Here is a 23,963-nt window from a genome sequence, read left to right as displayed (position 1 = left end):
TAGGACAATCCCTCCTTTTATAGACCATTTTCATTCCCTATAGCAGGAACTTCTGTTCAAAAATAGCCAGTATTATAACTGTATAATTTTTAAAAATGAGACAGCTAGGTGACACAGTGGATAGAGCACTGCAGTCAGGAAGACCTGAGTTCAAATCCAGCTTCAGACACTTACTAGCCCTGGGCAAGCCACTTTATTCTATTTGCCTCAGTTTCCTCATCTGTAAAATGAGCTGGAGAAGGAAATGGCAAACCACTTTGGTATCTTTGCCAAGAAAATCCCAAATGGGGTCACAAACAGTAGGACAAGACTAAAATGAATGAACAATACCAATAAAAAAATCCTAGATTCCTTCCTTCTATTCCTCCATTCATTCTTTCAACAAGCATTTAGTATGCAGCTACTGTGTATCTATACTAAGCATTGGGAGAAATACAAACTCAAGATCATACAATCATACAATGTAGGAACAAAAGGACCTTTGAGGTCCTTAGCCCAATTTCTCATTTTGCAGCCTAATTTTATTTCCTATAGTAGGAATCTGTGTCCTACAAATAGACATCATCACGGGCTGTGTTTGGGTAAGAAAATGGCTAAGTTCACTCAGTAATTTGTGCAAAGTCTTCTTTTGTATTTTTAAGTATTTTTAAAAGTATTTTTAAGTATTTTAAGTATTGGGAGATACCTAATCCCTGCTTCATGGAGCCTACAACCTAGATGCAAATTTATAGTCTAGTAGAAAAAAAAATCTCTTTAAAAAGGAAAATGGTATGACATTTTTGGATCAAAGAGTCTACGTAAATGCATTGTCACCCTCCTCATCTGCTAAGGCTGTTTTGTTCCACATCTGACTCTTTGCTGATTACCCAGCTTACCCAAGGGTAAGTCTGCTGTCATGACCACCTTTTATGGGGGTTTCACGACTTTCAAGCAAATGCAGTACAAAAATGTCTTGGCGTAACTCAAGTCAGCAAATCCTCCAAGCATTTCTGGCCTGTTTTTGTCCCCAGCAAGCCTGAATCTCAAGAAGTTTAATGCTTTGCCTACTATCACCCAACTCACAAGGAAATGGGTATGCCTTGCTGTTACTGTTTTGTTGTTCAGTCATTTTAATCATTTCTGACTCTTCGTGACCTCATTTTGGGTGTTCTTGGCAGAGATACTGGAGTAGTTTGCCATTTTCTTCTCCATCTCATTTTACAGATAAGGAAACTGAGGCAAATCAGATTAAGTGAATTGCCCATGGTCACATAGCTGGTAACTGTCTGAGGTCAGATTTGAATTCATGAAAATGAGTCTTCCTCACTCCAAGCTCTGCACTCTGCATCACCCAGATGCCCAATGCCCTTTCTACTGTATTGAGAACTCTATAATTTTGCCTTTGAGCTCCATGGCAGAAGAACTCTTTGGAGGCCTAAAAGTTCTGTGATGCTTAGTACTAGAGGCCCCTTAGTTCTTCCCACAGTCTTACCTGCTCCCATCATAAGGATTTGGGCCATTTGAAAATTGCTCTCATGACCTTACAAAAGTGACTCTATAGTGGAGGCAGGGACTGCCTTCAGCTCAAGACAAACAGGAGAAGAGAAAACTTGCTATTTAGAAAAGCTAAACTAGAAAAGGAGAAAGAAGAGGAGAAGGAAGAAGACATCTGATGCTGAACGGAAATGGCTGAGCTGCTAACATTAGAGCATTTCAAGGAAGAAAAGATTCCCATGACAACAAACAGCTTTATTTTTAAAGAGGAAATAAGATTGGTTAACAAAAGACTTGTGAAGAAAGGAAGGAAAACAACCCACTACATTATTTCTCACAGGAAACAGAGTTAGACAGCAGAGGACAATGCATTATGTATTTTTATATGGGTGTTGTTCAGCCTTCCTATTAAACCAATGAATCATGCATTTCATTTACAAGTTGGCTGTGGCTGACCTACTTAGTGGTAGTGGCCTTTCATTACAAGTGCCACAAAGGAAATGCCAGCCCCTCACAGGACGTTGTCATGTCAGACAGAACAAGGGGTAGTTTTAATAGCAGGTGGCATCTTCCATAATCTTTCATAAATAGACAGCATTGTCAACACCCTGGGCTTGGCTAAGGAATTCATTTAAGACAAATGCAGTGGATTTACATTTCCATCTCTTTCTCCTATTAAGTGTCTATTTTCTTTGATAAGCAATTTGTCCTCTTCTGTTTAATTGTCTCTGATCCAAGGGAAATAATAGTGTCAGAGAATTTTAGTACTGTATTGAGAAGAACTTTAGACGCCATCTAATCCAGTCCCTTCATTTTGTTGATAAGGTAACCAGAGCCCAGAGACATGAAACAATTTGTCCCATGTCATACAACTGGCGGCAAATCCAAGTTTTCTGACTGTTAAGTCTAATGCTCTGTCAACTAAAATTGCTTCCCTTCCCGCCCCAAAATGTATCCTATTGTAACAGGGGTAATCAGTGGAAAATTTCTAACCTACTGGACTGGGCTACCTCCTCTGAAATTGGCTGTATTTGCATGCATTGGTTTGCTGAAGAACACATGATCTGTTCCCTTGCTAAAAGATGTGCACACCCACATGTACAAAAAATATTTATAGCAGTCCTTTTAGTGGTGGCTAAGAACTAAAAATTGAGGGGATGGCCATCAGTTGGGGAATGGCTGAACAATTTGTGGTATATGAATATAATGGAATATTATTATGCTATAAGAAATAATGAACAGGAGAACTTCAGAAAAAACTGGAAACACTGGAATGAACAGATGCTGAGTGAAGTGAGCAGAACCAGGAGAACCTTCTATACAATAACAGCTACATTGTGTGATGATTGACTTTGATAGACTTAGCTCTTCTCAGCAATGCAAGGACCTAAGACAATTCCAAAAGACTTATGATGGAAAATGTCATCCACATTCAGAGAAAGAAATATGGAGTCTGCATGCAAATCGAAGCATACTATTTGCTCCTTTTTTTTTGTTTCGTTTTTTCTTTCTCATGGTTCTAATTCTCTTATGCAACATGACTAATCTGAAAATATTTTACTAAGAATGTATATGTAGAATCTATATCAGATTGCATACTATCTTGGGGAGAGAGAAGGGAGGGAGGGATGGGGAGAAAATTTAAAACTTATGGATGTGAATGTTGAAAACTAAAAATAGATAAATTAATTAAAAAATGTAAAAGAATGTGTGCACAACCAGCAACTATATTCACATATCCCCAAGACTGAGAGCTGTGCAAAAGAGAATTGATGACTGAGCCAAAAAGAGCCATTCAGGCAGTGGGCTATAAAGAAGGAGCATTGGTGACTTCTAGTCTCTTTGAGCTGGCCTCACTGTCAGCACACAGCTGATGCCAACCCAATCCTTGAACTTGCAGCAAAGTTTGGGGATGGGGATGGACTTCTCTTCCCTCAATTTCCTGGCTTCCCTGCCCTTGGAATAATGGTGACTGCACTCACATGGCAATAAGATATTATCCTTGGCAATGGCTAAAAGAAAGATCCTTCTGTGATTGTAACCGAACAGCCTGTTTCCTTTTTCTTTTTGGAGACAGATAATGGATCCCCTGCTATGTAAATCTCTGCTGGAGTGGAATTAGCACCAGGAGCTTTGTCTCAAGAGAGGAGCCTAAGGGCATTCAAAACTTCTTCTTCAGCTAGAGCTTCACCTGGGGTGGAATTGACTTCAACCAGAGATATATAGTCAGTGACTTCAGCATTGATAGATGATGGTCTGTTGAGAACACTACCCATCTCTCCAGGATCATGTCCTTATCACCTGTCAGTGAGGTTCCATTAGCACTGACTAACTGAGATGCACCATATGTCGTTGGCCCATAAACAGCCTTCAGGTCATCGTAAAAGTGCTTCAGATTGTTACTATCAGTATAAAACTGAATTTCATCTGCCCTCTTACCGAGCCAAGAATCTTACATCTCTCTAAGCTTCACTTATACTTTACTTTGGATGGAGTTAAACACTGCCTTCTTAGAGACAGATGAACTATCCTGATGGTAAAAAAAACCAAACCTGCTGGTTGATGTTAATGCATTATCAGACTAATCAGGACACCAGGTTTCTCCCAAGCCTCTTAGGTTATATAGTATCATTGTTGTTGAGTCATTTCAGTTGTGTCAAACTCTTCATAACCTCAGTTGGGGTTTTCTTGGCAAAGATAGTAGAGTAGTTTGCCATTTCTTTCTCTCCCTCATTTTACAGATGAGGAAACTGAGGCAAACAGGATTAAATGCCTTCCCCAGGGTAACATAGCTAGTAAGTGTCTGATGCCAGATTTTGAACTGAGGTCTTTCTCACTCTAGGCCTAGCATCCTACCCACTGTGCCATCTAGCTGCCTTTTGGGTTGCTAGTAGCTAGGACTTAAAAACAAATTTTAAAAAGCTATTAAAATAATATTTACTTTGCTATCTTCCAGAATATACAAAAATTCATTGTTACTGAGAAATTATTATAATCATTATTTAAATGTTTTTAGTTTGCATTTTCATTCATATTTTGGTGCTTGTTAAAATGAAAAAAATGAAATTTATCTTCACCAGTTACATTTTACAAGAAATCACTTCTAGAATATAAACAAGGAAAAATAAATAATAATATGTCTGCTTTGCTAGAATTCTCTGGAGGGAGTCTTTTTCCTCCTCCTTGGACACTCACAACTGAGTAGGTAAGTCCTCTGCAGTTGTCTAAGCTACAAAGAAATTATGACTTGCTCAGGCTCATATAGTATTTATTTCTATCCTAGTTTTCCTAACTTCAAGACCAGTTCTTGACTACAACTACCATACCAAGCCGCTTCTATATATGGGGTGTGTGTGTGTGTGTGTGTGTGTGTGTGTGTGTGTGTGTGTGTGTGTGTGTGTGTTAGAAATGAACAAATAATGGGTCGATTTCTATCCATGATGAAAAACGTTCTCCACTCCAGAGAGCTGATTAGCTTTCTTACGTTTTTGTTTTTGTGTTTTTTTGCAACATGGCTAACATGGAAATGTTTTGAATGACTTCACATGCATAATTAATATCAATTGTTTTTCTTCCCAATTGATGAAGGAGGAACTAGTAGGAGGGAGTTAATTTGGAATTCAATTTTTAAAATGAATATTAAAAACAAATGAATAAAAATGTTTTAAAAAGAAGAGATTGGGTGCGAACTGGTCCAACCATTTTGGAAAGCAGTTTGGAAATATACACAATCAAATCACTACACTATGCATACCCTTTGACCTAGAGATACCACTATAAGACATATATCCCAAAAGAGCTCAAGAAGAAAGGGAAAAAGTCCAAATGAACAATAAAAATATTTATAACAGTACTTTGTGTTGTAACAAAGAACTAGAAATAAGGTAATTGTTTATCAATTGATAGGTGGCTGAACAAAACTTGGTATATGAATGTAATTGAGCATTATTGATCTATAAGAAATGATGGCAGGGACAGATGAAAGAGTTACATGAACAGATGGAAAGTGAAATGAGTAAAACAAGGAGAATAATTTATACAATGACAAAATGTTGGGATTTGTTTTCTTAAACTGTAAAATACTTAAAACCTATAATCAACTCAATGAATAATCAGGATTTCCAAAGACAGATGATGAATCATGTATCCCATATCTTGGCAGAGAAGTGATACATTAGAGGCACAAAAAATTTCTACATTTTCAGAAGCCAAATAATGGACAGATTTGTTTTGTGTGACAACAGTTTTATATTACAATAGAGTGCTTTTATGAAAGTGGAAAAAAGGAAGGAGAAGGGAAATGACAGTGATGCTAACATAAAAGAAAAGAACATCATGAATTTTTTTTAACAAAAGAGAGCAGAAGAAAATCCAGAGCAGTATACAGACAAGCAGGAAAGTGTTGTAATTATCACATTAAATTTTAATTACACAAAAATACCCAAACTGTACTTAGTAGAAAAAATAGGAATTATATCTAAGTTGATATACAACACTGCTTTTTTGCTATTCTTTGCCTATTGAAATGTATGTTGTTTGGTAATTTTTCAGTCATGTCCAACCCTCCTGACCATATTTTTGGGGTTTTCTTGCTAAATATATTGGGGTGGTTTGACATTTGCTTCTCTAGATCATTTTACAGATAATGAACTGAGGCAAACAGGGTTAAGTGATTTGGCCAACATTACAGTCAGTTAAGTGTTTGAGCTCAGATTTGAACTCAGGAAGAAGAGTTCTCCTGATTCCAGTCCAGGCTCTCTATCCACTGTGCCAATTAGCTGCCACATTGAAAAAACATTCTTGTTTGCTAATATTTAAGTTCATTATGAAAAAGAAAATTTGATTTAGAAAAGACTCAATCCAATTTCAAATTATTTATTTAGCATTTTCCTCCAATTACATGTAAAAATTATTTTTAACATTCCTTTTAAAAACTTTGAGTTCTAAATTCTCTCCTTTCTTCCCTCCCTCCCCACACCTCTCATTGAGGAGGCAAGTACTTTGATATAGATTACAGATGTGTAGTCATGCAAAACATATTTTCATATTAGTCAGGTTATAAAAGAAAACATAGACCCTCCCCCCAAAAAAACACAACCTCAAGAAAAATAAAGTTTAAAAAGTATGCTTCAACCTGTATTCAGACACCATTAGTTCTTTCCCTAAGGATGAATAGCAGTTTTCATCATAAGTCCTTCAGAGTTGTCTTGGTTCATTGTATTGATGAGAATAGCTAAATCATTTACAGTTGATCATCTTACAATATTGCTGTTACTGTGTATACAGTACATTTCACTTTGCATCAGTTCATGTATTTCCATGTTTTTCTAAAATCAACCAGATCATCATTTCTTATAGCACAATAGTATTCTATCACACCTCCTGGTGTAAGGAAGGGGGTTAGAAAAGGTGCCCTAAAAATTGTCTGCTTACCCATCCCTGGCCTGATTACCGTGGCAGGTGGGGAATCCCACTATGCAGTCGAAACCCAAAAAAAGGTACAAAAACATCTGCAAAGCTGATTCCACTCACTATTGGCACATGAAATGTGTGCACACTTATAGACAACACAAAATCCAGGAGACCTGAAAGACAAACTGCTGTTGTTGCAAGAGAACTCAACAGGTATCACATCCAAATGGCAGCCCTGAGTGAAACAAGGCTCATAAATGAAGGCCAGCTTACTGAAGTTGGAGCTGGATTCATACATTTCTGGAGTGGCAGCAGTGAAGGGGAGTGCTGTGAAGCTGGCATAGGTTTTGCAATCAAAACTAATCTCATCAGCAAGCTGGTATGCCTGCCAAAAGAAGTGAATGACAGGCTCGTGACAATATGATTGCCACTAGCAGGAAAACGCCATGCCACCATCATCAGTGCCTATGCTCCCACCATGACAAACCCTGATGAAGTCAAAGAAAAATTTAATGAAGACCTTGAGACCGTTATCATCAATATGCCAAAAGAGGACAAGCTTATAATTCTGGGTGACTTTAATGCTAGAATAGGCTCAGACTGTTGGAAACAGCAACAGCAATGGTCATTTACTATTGAAGACTTGTACATCACATGACCCTCTCATCCCCAACACTGTTATCTATGTACCTAAGTGCAATAAAACTTCATGGATACAAACACTGAAATCTAATAGACTATGTGATTGTAAGGAGAAGAGAGAGACAAGATGTGAGAGTGACAAAGGCAATGTGTGGTGCAGAGTGCTGGACTGATCATAGACTTATCCTTTTCAAGCTGAATATTTGCGTTCATCAAAAGTGCCACCCCCAAGGCAAAATGACAACCAGAAGAATGAATGTCAACAAATTAGAGCTCTTCTCTGAGTGTAAACAGTGTGCTGCTAACTTGGAGGGGAAATGGAGGCAACAAACAGTTGGCAACATTGGAGCAGAAAAGAAGTGAGCAGCTTTCAGAGATTTGGTGTACAGCACTGCATTTGCTCATCTAGGTCAGAACACTATGATGGGGAAATCCATAAGCTGCTAAATAAAAAACAAGAATCCCACAGGATTTACCAACAGGATAGTTCACCCACCTCTAAGAAGGCAGCATTTAATTCCATCAAAAGCAAAGTACAATCAAAGTTTAGAGTGATGCAGGATTCCTGGCTCAGTAAGAAGGCAGATGAAATTCAGTTTTATGCTGATAGTAACAATCTAAAGCACTTTTATGATTCCCTGAAAGCTATTTATGGACCAAAAACCTATGGTGCATCACAACTACTCAGTGCTGATGGAGCCACATTGATTAGTGATAAGGACATGATCCTAGAGAGATGGGCTGAACACTTCCATAGTGTTCGCAACAGACCATCATCAATCAATGCTGAGGACATTGACCCTTTGCCTCAGGGTAAAGTCAGTTCCTCCTTAGCTGAACTTCCAACTAAAGAAGAGGTTTTGAAGGGCATTAGGCTTCTTTCATGTGACAAAGCACCTGATGCTGATTCTATTTCAGCTAAGATTTACCAGGTAGGGGGACTATTGCTTATGCAAAAGCTGACTGAAATATTCCAGGTTATGTGGCAGGAGGAGGTTGTACCCCAGGAGCTCAAAGATGACTCCATTGTCCATCTCTATAAAGGTAAAGGGAATAGATTGTCCTGCGACAATCACAGAGGGGTCTCTCTCTCAGTCATTGCTGGCAAGACTCTTGCTATATTACTCCTTAATAGACTGATTCTTCACCTGGAAGATGGTCATATACCTGAGAGCCAGTGTGACTTCAGAAAGGGCCAGGGAACAGTTGATATGGTGTTTGCTGCCTCACAACTCCAGGAGAAATGCCAGTAGCAGAACGGAGGTCTGTACACATTTGTGGATCTGACCAAGACCTTTGACACTGTTAGCTGTGAGGGCTTATTGGAAAATATGTCAAAATTTGGTTGCCTGTAGAAAGTCATCAATATTGTACATCAGTTTCAGGGTGGTATATTTTTCCAGGTTCTGGATAATGGACAAAGCTCTTGTGCCTTCCCAGTCACCAATGGAATGAAACAGGGCTATATGCTTGCTCCCATGCTTTTTAGCATGATGTTTTCAGGCATGCTGACAAACACTTTCAATGAGGATGAACATGGCATCAAGGTCAACTACTGTACTGATGGCAAGTTCTTCAATATGAAAAGGTTACAAGCCAAGACCAAAGTGGAGGGAGTGTTGGTGCATGGTTTTCTGTTTGCAGATGATTGTGCACTCAATGCAGCCTCTGAACCTGAGATGCAACAAAGTATGGATCAATTCTCTGCTGCCTGTGCTAATTTTGGCCTAATAATTAACATCAAGACAACACAGGTGCTCCATCAGCCACCACTACACCATCCATACATGGAACCATTGGTTACAACAAATGGAGAAGTTTTGAATGCTGTGGATAACTTCACTTACCTTGATTGTGTGTTTCCAAGGATGTACACATTGACAGTGAGGTTGATACAAGCATTGCCAGAGCTAGTTCAGTATTTGGGAGGCTCTGAAGAAAGGTTTGGGAGAAAAGAGGTATTAAACTGATTACCAAACTGAAGGTCTACAGAGCTGTTGTGCTGACCTCATTGTTGTATGCCTGTGAAACATGGACAGTCTACTAGCACCATGTCAGGAAACTGAATCACATTCATTTGAACTGTTTTAGGAAGATTCTGAAGATTCCCTGGCAGGAAAAGTTACCAGACACCGAGGTCCTTGCTCGAATTAAGCTGCCAAGTATTCAAACTGTGCTTCAGAGAGTGCAACTCCGATGGGCTGGCCACGTTGTTTGAATGAGAAATGTATGTTTGCCAAAAAGACTATTTTATGAAGAGCCCTCATGGGACAGGTGGTTACATGGTGGTCAGAAAAAGCGATACAAGGACACTCTCAAGGTCTTTCTCAAGAGCTTTGGATTTGATTGTGGGACATGGGAGATACTGGAACAGGACCACTCAGAATGGCATGCCCACATCAGAAAAGGTGCTGTGCTCTATGAACAAAGCAGAATTGAAACAGGACAAAGGAAATGTAGAATACGTAAATTTGGAGTAACCATCTCAAATGTTCACATGGACTATCTGTGCCCAATCTGAGGTAGAGAATTCCGAGCTCATATGTCTGATCAGTCACAGTTGTACACATTGAAACTTCATTTTATCATGGTGATGTCATTTTGGTCTTCTTCAAGAACGAACCAACCATTCTATCACAATCATATGCCACAACTTGTTTAGCCATTCCCCAATTGATGGGCATCCTCTGATTTCCAGTTCTTTGAACTACAAAGATAGCTGCTAGAAATATTTTAGAATATACATGTTCTTTTCCTTTTCCTCTGATTGTCTTTAGAAATAGACCTAGTAGTAGTATTGTTGGGTCAAAGGATATATAGGCAGTTTATTAACTCCTTGGGCAAAATTCCAGATTACTCTCCAAAATGGCTAGATCAGTTCACAATTCCCAATTTTTCCTCATCTCCTCCAACATTTGTCACTTTCCTCTTTTATCATTTTAGCCAATCTGATAGGTGTAAGATGATATAATAAGGTTGTTTTAATTTGCTTTTCTCTAATCAATAATGATTTAGAGCATTTTCTCATATGACTACATTTGATTTCTTTATTGAAAAACTGCCTGTTCATATGGTTTGATCATTTATCAACTGGGTAATGCCTCATATTCTTATAAATTTTGAAAAGTTTTATATGTATATATATGTATATGTGTTTATATATACACATATATATGATTCAGACATTTATCTGAGAAACTATAATTTTTCCCCAATTTTCTGCTTTTCTTCTAATCTAAACTATGTTCCTACATAAAGCCTTTTAAATTTAATGTAATTGAAATTATCCATTTTAAGCCTCACAATGTTCTCTCTCTCTTGTTTATTTATAAAATGTTCTCTCCATAAATCTGATAGGTAATATTCCTATTAGGAAGCTATTCCATAATCTTCTAATTTTCTCACAATATATCCCTTTATATCAAGGGATATATATATTTATGTATATATGTGTATATATGTATTTTGATCTCATCTTGGTAAATGGTAGAAAATATTGGTCCTGACCAATTTTTTGCTAGACTGCTTTCCAGATTTCCCAACAATTTTGTTTTTACAAAATAATGAATTCTTATCCCAAAAACTTAAATCCTTACATTTGTCAAACACAAAGTTACTGTAATATTATAATTTTTACTGTATATTATATGTCTATTCTGTTTCACTGATCTACCTTTCTATTTCTTAACCAGTACCATATAGTTTTAATAATTATGGCCTTATATGATAGTTTAAGATCTAGCATTGCTCTGGTACATTGCATTTCCCCCCCCCTTAATTCCCTTTTACATTCTTGACCTTTTGTTTTTCCAAATGAGTTTTATCATAATTTTTTTTCTAGCTCAGTAAAATAATTCATTTGTAATTTAATTGGGATGACATTGAATAAATAGATTAGTTTAGGTAAAATTGTCATTTTTATTATATTGGTTGTGACTATCCATGAATAATTAATATTTCTCCAACTATTTAAATTTGTCTTTATTTGTACAAAAAGTATTTTATAATTATGTCCATGTAGTTCCTGGGTTTGTTTTGGCAAGTATACTCCCAGATATTTCATACTGTCTATGGTTATTTTAAATGGAGTATCTTTTACTATCTCTTCTTATGAGTTTTGTTGGTGATATATAGAAATACTGATGATTTATGTGAATTGATTTTATATCCTGTTACTTTACTAAAATACTATTTTTCCTATAATTTCTAGGTTGAATATTTAGGATTTTTCAAATATATCATCATATGTCTGCAAAAAGACACAGTTTTATTATTCATCATCCATTCTGATTCTTTCAGTTTGCAGTGATCTCCTGTCAAAATCAAATAAAATTTCACCATTCTTTACACCTCTGAAGACTTGTTGATCAGCTTCTCCTTCATATTCTCTCCTTTCTAGGTTTTCATGCCCTCATCAGGTTCTCCTCCTACCTGTCTAATGTCTCCTGGGTCCCCTTTATTCGTTCTTCATCATGTGCATGTCATGTACACTAACTGTGAGTGTCTCTGAAGGGTTCTGCCCTGGGCACTCTTCTCTTTTCACTTTGTACTATCTGACTTGATCATCCCATTAGCTTCCAAAGGTTTAATGATCATATCTAGGTGAATGATTTACAGATATATAAATCCAGTTCTCATGTCTTCTGAATTATAATCCCACATTATTACTTTTCTTTTAGACAGACTTGATGTCTCAAACTCAACATGTCCAAAACAGAATTTATCTTTCGGGGGGCGGAGCCAAGATGGTGGAGTAGAAAGACACACATACACATAGCTCTGAACCCACAACCCATAGAATGGCTACAGGGAAGTAACTCACGGCGAATTCCACACCCAGAGGCCACGGAACATAGGAGCGAGGGAGATTTCTGTTCCGGAGAGACCTGCAAACCTCTCGCGGGGGGTCCTTCGCGCCGCGGACTGGGCGCCGGGACTGGGAGCTGAGTGCAGCCCTGCCGCGGCCGCGGCACCGAGAGGAAAAGATCCGAGCAGGCTTCACAGACAGGATCTCCAGCGGCCACGCGGGTCCCTCCACCCACAGAGGGATCTGCAAACCTCTCGCAAAAGGTCCGTCGCGCTGCAGACACAAAGCCCAGCCCAGACCTGCTGCGGCCACGGCTGCGGCACCGAGAGAAACAGATCCGAGCAGGCTTCAGGGACGGGATCTCCAGCGGCCGCACAAGTTCCTCCACCCACAGGTGACAGGGGTGGGTGAGAGAGTCTCTTTGGCGGGTCGAGAGGGGAGTGGGGTGCCCCCATAATTCAGGCCCCCCCCAGGAGGTAGAAGCTGAGAGGCGGCTGCAGACAGGGGCTCCCCAAGCGGGCGGGAGCTTGAATCCATTGCGGAAGGTCTGCGCATAAACCCCCTGAGGGAACTGAGCCTGAGAGGTGGCCCTGCCCGGATCTCAGCACCAGATCATAATCTCATACTGAATAGCAGCCCTGCCCCCGCCAAAAGCCCTGAGGCTGGAAGCAGCATTTGAATCTCAGACCACAAACACGGGCTGGGAGGATCAGGAGGTGAGGTGGGTGTGAGGAAAATATTCAGAGGTCAAGTCACTGGCTGGGAAAATGCCCAGAAAAGGGAAAAGAAATAAGACTATAGAAGGTTACTTTCTTGGCGAACAGGCATTTCCTCCCTTCCTTTCTGATGAGGAAGAACAATGCTTACCATCAGGCAAAGACACAGAAATCAAGGCTTCTGTGTCCCAGCCCACCCAATGGGCTCAGGCCATGGAAGAGCTCAAAAAGAATTTTGAAAATCAAGTTAGAGAGGTGGAGGAAAAGCTGGGAAGAGAAATGAGAGACATGAAGTCAAAGCATGAACAGCAGATCAGCTCCCTGCTAAGGGAGACCCAAAAAAATGTTGAAGAAATTAACACCTTGAAAACTAGCCTAACTCAATTGGCAAAAGAGGTTCAAAAAGCCAATGAGGAGAAGAATGCTTTCAAAAGCAGAATTAGCCAAATGGAAAAGGAGATTCAAAAGCTCACTGAAGAAAATAGTTCTTGCAAAATTAGAATGGCACAGATGGAGGCTAATGACTTTATGCAAAACCAAGAAATCACAGAACAAAGAGAGAAGAATGGAAAAATGGAAGATAATGTGAAATATCTCATTGGAAAAACAACTGACCTGGAAAATAGATCCAGGAGAGACAATTTAAAAATTATGGGCCTACCTGAAAGCCATGATCAAAAGAAGAGCCTAGACATCATCTTTCATGAAATGATCAAGGAAAACTGCCCTGAGATTCTAGAACCAGAGGGCAAAATAAATATTCAAGGAATCCACAGAACACCGCCTGAAAGAGATCCAAAAAGAGAAACTCCTAGGAACATTGTGGCCAAATTCCAGAGTTCCCAGGTCAAGGAGAAAATACTGCAGGCAGCTAGAAAGAAACAATTCAAGTATTGTGGAAATACAATCAGGATAACACAAGATCTAGCAGCCTCTACATTAAGGGATCGAAGGGCATGGAACAGTATATTCCAGAAGTCAAAGGAACTAGGACTAAAACCAAGAATCACCTACCCAGCAAAACTGACTATAATACTTCAGGGGAAAAAATGGTCTTTCAATGAAATAGAGGATTTTCAAGTATTCTTGATGAAAAAACCAGAGCTGAAAAGAAAATTTGACTTTCAAACACAAGAATGAAGAGAACCATGAAAAGGTGAACAGCAAAGTGAAGTCATAAGGGACTTACTAAAGCTGAACTGTTTACATTCCTACATGGAAAGACAATATTTGTAACTCTTGAAACATTTCAGTATCTGGGTACTGGGTGGGATTACACATGCACACACGCTCACATACACAGAGACAGAGTGCACAGAGTGAATTGAATAGGATGGGATCATATCTTTAAAACAAAATGAAATCAAGCAGTGAGAGAGAAATATATTGGGAAGAGAAAGGGAGAAATTGAATGGGGCAAATTATCTCTCATAAAAGAGGCAAACAAAAGACTCATTAGTGGAGGGATAAAGAGGGGAGGTGAGAGAAAAACATGAAGTCTACTCTCATCACATTCCACTAAAGAAAAGAATAAAGTGCACACTCATTTTGGTAGGAAAACCTATCTCACAATACAGGAAAGTGGGGGATAAGGGGACAAGCAGGGTGGGGGGGATGATGGAAGGGAGGGCATGAGGAGGAGAGTGCAATTCGAGGTCGACACTCATGGGGAGGGATAGGATCAAAAGAGAATAGAAGTAATGGGGGACAGGATAGGTTGGAGGGAAATATAGTTAGTCCTATACAGCACAACTATTATGGAAGTCATTTGCAAAACTACACAGATTTGGCCTATATTGAATTGCTTGCCTTCCAAAGGGAAGGGGTGGAGAGGGAGGGAGGTAAAGAAGGTGGAACTCAAAGTGTTAGGATCAACTGTCGAGTAATGTTCTTGCCACTAGGAAATAAGAAAAACAGGTAAAGGGGTATAGAAAGCTATCTGCCCCTACAGGACAAAAGAGAAGATGGAGACAAGGGCAGAGAGGGATGATAGAAGAGAGAGCAGATTGGTCATAGGGGCAATTAGAATGCTTGGTGTTTGGGGGGGGAGGGGATAAAAGGGGAGAAAATTTGTAACCCAAAATTTTGTGAAAATGAATGTTAAAAGTTAAATAAATAAATTTAATAAAAAAAATAAAAAAAAAATTAAAAAAAAAAAAAAACAGAATTTATCTTTCCCCTACATCCTCCCCTTTCCAAACTTCTCTATTATTATTGAGGGCATCACCATCCTCCCAGTCATCCAGGCTCACAATCCTCATTGGGATAAGAATCTTTAAATTTTACGTAGTCTACATAAGGAAAGGGAAATGGTACTTAAGGTAAAGCAACTGTATCAGACATACTGCTAGAGGCAGTGGAATTTTGAAAGCGCTGAGGAATCGATGTTACAGATGTCTCAAAGAGGATATAATACTAAACAATCAGAAAAATCCCAGAAAGTACTCAAAGAGACATTTATCAAATATTGACCCAAATATCTACTGTCTCACCTTTGAAAAATGTTTATGAGAATGAACTATATATTTTTCACGGGTATCCTTGATGCAAATATGAGAATGGAAAAACAGACTTTCACAAATGATTTCCTGTAGTAGACCAAATCTTCACAATCACACAATTTATTAAAGAGATGTAAAGAATGTAAGAGCCTGATATGTTTGTTGTATGTTGATTACAACAAAATATTTGGTTTGACGGAACAAAAGGTTGTTTTAAAGGTTTTCCTTCAACAAGGCAACTCCAATGTATAGGTTAACACTGTTCAAGATTCCTTGAAAGATACAATCACAAATTTATTTGTGGATCTTCTGATTCTAACTATCATGTGGGGCATAAAGTACAGAAACATTAGGCTATCAGTGGAGCTCATTACTGTCAGCTAAGATGCTCTACACAAGCCAGATAGAAAAAAGAATTCTCTCTAGATGCTTAATTCCTCTAGAAGCTCTTGTGTATAGATTACATTGCAGTGATGGAATCAAGCTCCAGAATACTATATACTGCTTTATGAGATCCATAATCACTCAAAAGATACAAACCTAACCATACACACAGGGAAAATCAAGAGGATTAAATATGTCCAGCTGGTTGGATAGTCCAATGAGTCAGTCCATCAGTACCTATATTATAGATGTTGCAGTTCAATTATTTTTCAGTTGTGTCTGACTCTTCATGATCCCATTTGAGTTTTGCTTTTTTTTTTTTTTTTTACAAAGATACTGGAGTGGTTTACCATCTTCTCCTCCAGCTCATTTTACTAATAGGAAACTGAGACAAAGAGGGTTACATGACTTATGCAGGGTCACACAGCTAGTAAGGGTCTGAGGCCAGATTTGAGTCTTTCTGACTCTAGCCCTGGCACTCTATCCACTGCACCTGAAAATTGACAATAAGAGCCAGGTACTTAAGGCAATGAGATGGTTTAAATTTGGAAAATTGTGCAGTAATTTGAATAGTTCCAAGTCTCTCCTTCATACATACTGCCCTCAGACACATTTTTTTAACACAGCTATTCTGGTGATGTGAAACTGCTACAGATTATGGAACATCACAGTCTCCAAGGAATCAAACTTACAGGTGAATTGAAGGGCAAAGAACAAAGGCATAATGGGAGCTGGTTAGCAATTGCACATTACTGGTGATGGTTTATGTGCAAAAAGTAGAATAAATAAGGTCAATCAGACATTGTATATTTGTAGAAGGAGGTGGAAAAGTCTATAACGAGGAATGAATGCTCATAGATAAACAGCCTGCATCTTGTCTTGATGCCAGTGAAAGACCTAGAGGAAGGCCTCTAGCCTGTCTTTGAGAGATCAATGGGATGCTGTGTCTCAGTACTGCATAGGGTGAGAGGATATGGACGAGTTGTAATCTGTACTGTTGAAGGGATTGCTCACTTGATGAAATGTCAGATCCATTGAAGTTACTGACATTACTCTTCCATGGCTGTGTTTTAGTTGTAAGTCCCATTCCACCAAGTCCCACTGATACTGATGAAGTTGAACTTGCCTCTGTGGTATTTCAGTCGCCTAAAATTTGTGAATAGTTTTATTTTCTGTTCCCTTTTTGGTTCAAAGGCCTCTCAATCAGATTTTCAAGACCCTAGATAAATGTCTATATTTATTACAAGCTCTCATCGGGGAGTTCCATTTTCTTTAGTCATATAATCTTCTGATGATATTCCTCATATCACTTCTGTGCAGTTCCTCATTTGTGCCATATTACAGGGTGCTCATAGGCACTATGTGCTTCTCAGTTACTCTTTGAATAATCCTTAAATTCAGTTCTTCAGAGAAGATGGCATTACCTTATATAACATCAGCATATGAATATTGGTGCTAAAGAGATGGGTCATTTCAGGAACAAGCTTTGATTCACTAAAAAGTACTTTACAATGTCTCAAAGTCAGTCCAACCCTTTCTTCTCCTTCTGTACAGTCCTGGACCTAGACTATTGTCCATGAGCAGAAACTGTTCAAGCTATTTCTGGACCAGATCTGTAGTCTAGCCATCAAACTGCATATCATGGTCTAGACAACAAACACTGTTCATCTCATTGGTTTTTCCTGTGTAGCTAACCAGGCTGAACATTTTGGAACAATTATGGATCTCATTTAGGAGACTGTTCTCCATTGAGAACATAGTGGCGCCATGTCACTATCTAAAACAATATCCTCTTGCATTTTGACTGAAAGTGGCAGGCACCATTGATGGTTTTGCATCAGTCTGTTTCATTTCAGTAATCAGAGGACCATCAAAGCAAGCTATCACTATTGTTACATTTTTGAAGGAATGTTGTACAACCTTGACATGTGTGTAGGAGACATCTTGTGGGAGAAGAGTATTTAAGGGAGGGATTCTTAATCTTTTGGTGTCATGGAACCCTTTAGAAATCTTATTAAGCCTATGGACCCCTTATCAGAATAATTCTTTTAAATATATGTGTGTATATGTACATGTATATACATACACATATATGTGTATATATAATTTTTTAAAAGGTTAGTGAAAATAAAGGTGCTATTTTTCCCATTCAAATTCATAGACCCCCTAAAATCTATCCACAACCAGGCTGAGAACTTCTACCTTAGGATGTCATTTTGTTCTACCGAATCACACGCTGCTTTCAGAGTCAATACACAATTAGCACAGTAGGATCTAATATTCTCTGACCCTTTCCATCAATTGTGTGACTGCTATAATTTTTTAAAAGTTCAAAATGCTACATTTTATGAACATGAATGATGATGCAATTAACCTCACTCTAGAAGCTTTGGGTACTGCCCACTCAAACACAGAAATGAGAGATATACAGTAATAGGTACTTCACATGGTAGACGGTCTAGATCTATGTCTTTATCTGTGTAAGGAAGTCTGGGGATGGAAATTCCCTCCATTGATGTAGATCAGCAATTTAAAGCATCTCATTTAGTCTTTAGGATTGCCTTAGGACATGGGTCTCCTTGACTTCAAGCAACTTTCTTGACATAGGGTATACTTTAGTACCTGAGAACAACTAATTGGAGTCACAAGGCCAAGTGAACAGGTCAGATTCACCAGACCTTTCAGATACTGACATACCAGAATAGATCTATTCCAAAGTAAAACCTGAGGTTGTGAAGAAATTGCTGTATTCTTCCACAGTCTTTTGCAGCTATTGCTGCTGCCTGAGCCAGTGAATCTGGATTGTAGCTATTTTAGATTTCATGCCTTCATCAAATATCTCCTGAGATCCTCACTTCATTAGGAGACTATTCCTATGTCTAATTTGCCCTGTATATACCTTGTTAGTACTTGGTTATTTGCATGATTTTGCTGAGAATAGGGACTAGTTTCTTCCTTTTTTTTTTCCAGTCCCCAGAGCTTAGCACGGTGTCTGGCAGATAATAGGCATTTAATAATGCTTGTTGACTTCATTTGCACCACTAGCATGCTGTACTATTGTGGTTTGATTCAGTTATTGATGTAGTGCACTATTCTGAGCCTACTATTCCATGGCTTTTGGCTTACAGTATCTGCTTAGTACCATCTACCATCTCTCATCTGACTGGACTCCTAGACTTCATGGTCTCCAGAAACTTATCATCTTATAAGATCAATTAGCTCTGAAACACACTTTTCAGCATGCCTTTCCTAGGGGACTCCAGGGGTCCCTTCCTCCTTCTGATTATAGAAGGTAGACATCAGAAAGCTCTTCCTAGATACTCAATTTAAGAAGAATCCCCAGGGCATCCATGTCATAATTCCTCACTGGATTGATTGTACCTCTCTGGACTTTATCATTCCCCAATACCGAGTAGCCTTTCTCCCATTCTTCCCTTCTTAGCTTCTTTTCATGTGCTGTCTTCCCCCCAACAGACTATGAGTTCTTCCAGTGCAAGACCTATCTTTCATCTTTCTTTGTTTTTCTAGAGCTTAGGGTAGTGCCTGACATATAGGGAAGTGCATAATAAATGTTTTTGGACTATTAACTGTTGACTAACAGGTGTCTGTATTTAGAGGGTATGAAGCACAATTATCTAGCAGATTCCTATGGGGTTAGGGAACAGGGCAGCTGAAAAATCAGTGAGTAATTTCAAAGTTTAAGTATAAAGTCTCAGTCAAGGGTATAAGGGAATCAACAAGGGCAGACAAGATATATTAGATACAGTTGAAACACCAAGTTCCACTAGGAAATCAGTGAAGGCACACTTATAACCCAGCTCAAAATCCAAGCCAGAAACTTAACAATTAGTAAGCATATCATACCCTAGGGACCAAGTAAAGAAACAGGGTCTTAGTTCAGGAGCAAACAGTCCAGAGCCAAGTGAGGTCCACATTCAGCAGAGTCGGGAGAACAGAGGACCACCATGATTCTTTCAAACATAATGATGTGCTGCCTGTCATTTTATCAGTGGCTTAGTAGACACACGTCCACCCTCTGTATACAACTAATTACAACATAACTCAGCAACAGGGCTTGATTGCAACTTTGAAATAAAACCTTAATATTTTAGCACACTTAGCTCTATCTTAGGGAGAGCGGATTTGTGAAACTTGCCCATCTCCCGAACTTGGGTGTGAGTTTGGAGACATAGGAGTCCCAACCCTTCAAAAAACAGTGAAAACAACAAACAAAACCTCAGGGCAAGAAATCAAGTATAATGCAAAGGCTTTGCACCGAAAACTTTCCCAAAGAGGAGCACAAAAGGGGAATGATATTGAGATAAGCCCCCTAGCCTTTGTTCCTATTCTCTGCATACCTACTCAAGGTTGGCCTGTTGCTTCCTACTCGGACCCTGAATGAATCTAAGCCTTTGCCTAATGTTTGCTCCTTGCTGACTAGCTTCCCTGCACACCTGAAGGCAAGCTTCCTCCTTTTCCCCTCTGAATTTGACTAATTCAACTGTTGGGAGCAGAGCTTAATCCCTGATAAATCTCTGAATCTGCCCTTCTGTTATTATCAATAGCTGGCTATGACATAAGGCTCTGAGGTTTGCAAAGTACTTAACAACACCAGCTCTTTTTGTTCTCACAATAACCTTATCAGGTAATTATTCTTTGCCCTTTTCCAAAAAAGGAAACTGAGACATATAGAAAGAAACTGGGGTACATAGGGGTCAGGTGATTTGTCCAGTGTCTCAGAGCTAGTGTCAAAGTCAGGTTTTCTTGACTTCAAATTCTATACTTGATCCACCATACCATACAGCCTTCGTACTGTTGCAAAACTCTTTTGTCTCTGTCCCCAGCCCACACCCAGGAGTATCCTTCCAAAAAAGGCAGCTGTGCTAGGATACAATGAGGAAAAAAGCTCAGAAAGCCAAGATCAAGTTTCATCTTCTTTATAATTTTGCACAGGGCTTACCCAGATAAAGGATGCAGTCTGCTGACCGAGTCTCACACCTGGAATCTTGACCTCACTAACGTTGTCAAACCAAAAAGCCGTTTCTCAGTCCTCATCCTTCTTCACCACTGTGCTGTAGTAGAAATGATCCATCACTAATCCTAAAGTTTCTTTCCTCTCTGAGTTTTCATGACACAGTTGTCTCTTGGTTTTCTTCTTACATTTCTGACTGCTCTTTCTCAGCTTCCTTTGCTGGAGCATCATCCATATTTAACACATATGTGCACACACGCGCACACACACACAAACACACATACACACACACACACACACACACACACACACACCACTCCCAACTGTGGGTGTGTGCACCTGAAGGCTCTTCTCTTCACTTCTCATAGATTCAAGCATTATGTCCATACAGATGGCTCTCAGGTCTCTATATCCAGCCCTTTTCCTCTCTTCTGTTACCTAGTCCCACATCACCACACTTGTCGATAGGACAATTTCAACTGCATGTCCCACAGGCATGTCAAATTCAAAAGGTCCAAAACAGAACTCTTACCTTGCTCCTACAATATGCCTTTCTTCCTAACTTCCCTGTTTCTATTGAAGGCACCACCATCCTTCTAATCACCAAGATTCACAACCTTGGGGTCTATTAATGGCTCATTCTGCTTCAGTCCACGTGTCCATTCAGTTGCCAACCTAGACCAGTCTCTTACATTTGGCTCCTTTCTACTTACTCTGGCCTTCATCACTTCTTACTTAAACTATTGCAATCACCTCCTATTTCATCTGCCTGCCTCAGATCTCTCTCATCTCTAATTCATCTTCCACTAACTGCATTGTACAAGTTTGACCATGTCATCCCCCTGCTCTAAAAGTTCAAACCCCTTGCAATTTCCTCTAGCCCTTATTTCTGTCTACTTTTCCAGGCTTAGTCAACACTCCTCCTCCTCATACATTCTAGAGTCCAGCCAGACCAGCCCTCTTGTTGTGCCTTACACGGATGCTCTACCTTCTGTTTCTGGGTCCTTGCATAGGCTGCTCCCCATTCCTGAAATGAGTTCCTTCCTCCTATAATGCAAACTCTTGTAGAACTATTACTATTTCATTTTTGCCTTTGTATACCCAATCCTGAGAAGACTGCCTAACCCATAATTGTTCAATGTATGCTTTGGGGTGAATTAATTAATTTGTTAGTTGAACTATGCGTGCCTACTACATACAAGTTTCAAATTCCAAGAAGATTCTGAGTTTCATGATAATGATATAATGATATTTTTACATATAGTGGGGCAAAATTCTTCATGTGGATGTAAGTTACCAAACTCAACAAACTGAAAAAAACTTTGCTTAAAAATATGGTTTTGTATTCTAATCAATGGACATATAAAATACTAATATAGCTCCATCCCATTCTCATAAATACCTTGTAGTTTTTTGCTCAGTGGGCAGGGGTAACTCAATGAAGCCATGAAGGGGATCTCCCAGGAATTCTGTAGACAGAGTCCAAAGAGTAGGAGAGCCTGCATCAACCAATCCAGTTAGGTCGATTTAAGAAACATTTATTAAGTGCTTACGATGTGCCAGGTAATGTGACAAGCACTAGAAATACAAAGAAAAGCAGAAAGGCAGTCCTAGAAAAGACATAACAAGAAACTGAAAGGAGAGGAATGAGAGAGATGAAGGTACCCAGAGCTGAAACACGATAGGGAAAGGCCAGAGGGATCAGGAGAGCAGCCTGAAGAGAGAGGAATGAAGACGTGTCCTCCTTAAAATGGAGACTCAGGGCAGAACCAGTCAATCAAAAGGAGAGATTGTAGGGATGGAAGGTATGTCTGATGTGTAAAGACCAGAGCTGGAGGGGGCCTCCAGGGTAAGAAGGGTTCTGAGGCATTGTTGAGAAACACCAGGAGACTAAGGTGTGAAGCCAGGAATGGAAAATCCCAAACAAGAATTTGTTATGCACCTACTATGTGTCAGACACTGTGGATACAAAGACAAAAATGAAACCACCCCTACCCTCAAAGGGCTTACATTTTATCCCAGCTCTGAAACTTACTAACAGTTACCTTGGCCAAGGTTTTAACCTCTCTGTGTAGGTATTATTATTCGCATAAACAAGCACAGGATTGTTGTGAGGTATATAAAGGCTATGCAAATATTAAAGCAAATGAGAGTAATTGGTCTTATAATATTATCATTGCTACTCTCCCAGATAACATTTCTATTAATAACAAAGAATGGATTTTTTCCCCTTTCTGGGATAATGTAGACTACAACTATAGAGATACAAAGCAAACTATGGTCCTTTTAATGTTGTGTGGACACATGTACTGAGCAATGGAAGGGTACTTTTTACACAACTCAGAAATAGAGAAGCAACATTAATATATTTCTTATATCGCCAATGTCCTCTGACTAGAGAATTATAATGATGATCCTGAGCTTCAACTAATAATAATATTATATACATATGTAGAGATATGTTATCACATATCTCATGTTTATAATATGTACATACATTATAAAATGAGATTCCATTCCTTTACATGTAATAAAAAAAAAGATTCACTTCTAACTAGGGGTAAGAATATACCCAGCTGAGTGTTGGTGCCTTTGGAATAAACTGGGTTTCAAGTAAAGTCAAATCTCTTGAGAATTTCACATCATTGTTTCCTAAAACAAGGTTTGAGATTATAGAAGTAACACAGTTTTGGTGGATGGTAAGACGTGAGTGGTCTAGGTCACGGGAGCTGGGGAGTCTGATGAGCTGGGAGAGCGTTCTATGATACATTGATATGTGTAGTGATGTATCTGTACATGGATGCAGTGTTGTAGTTAATACATACATTGTGTTTAATAATATTGAGTATTTAAACAGCACTTTAAGGTTTTCAAAGTAGCTTAATTCATTTGATTCTTAAAACGACTCTGGGAGATAGGTGCTATTATTATTCCCATTTTATAGATGAAGAAACTGAGGCACAGAGAAGTTAAGGGACTTGCCCAGGGTCATTTGACTAGTTAGTGTCTGAAGCAGATTCAAACTCTGGTCTTCCTGACTCCAAATCTCACTACTA

The 23,963-nt window shown here is 39.0% G+C and overlaps 1 pseudogene; it reads right to left on the bottom strand.

Annotated features, from left to right (window-relative positions):
* The window catches only part of LOC140502563 (microtubule-associated protein 1 light chain 3 beta pseudogene), a 54,563-nt pseudogene extending 33,421 nt beyond the window's left edge, over positions 1 to 21,142 (bottom strand).
* Between the last annotated feature and the right edge of the window lie 2,821 nt (positions 21,143 to 23,963).

This window comes from Notamacropus eugenii, chromosome 4, assembly GCF_028372415.1.
Source record: "Notamacropus eugenii isolate mMacEug1 chromosome 4, mMacEug1.pri_v2, whole genome shotgun sequence".
Taxonomy (NCBI): domain Eukaryota; kingdom Metazoa; phylum Chordata; class Mammalia; order Diprotodontia; family Macropodidae; genus Notamacropus; species Notamacropus eugenii.
The sequence above is the reverse complement of the archived record's forward strand: the minus strand, read 5'-3'. Positions and strand labels throughout refer to the sequence as shown.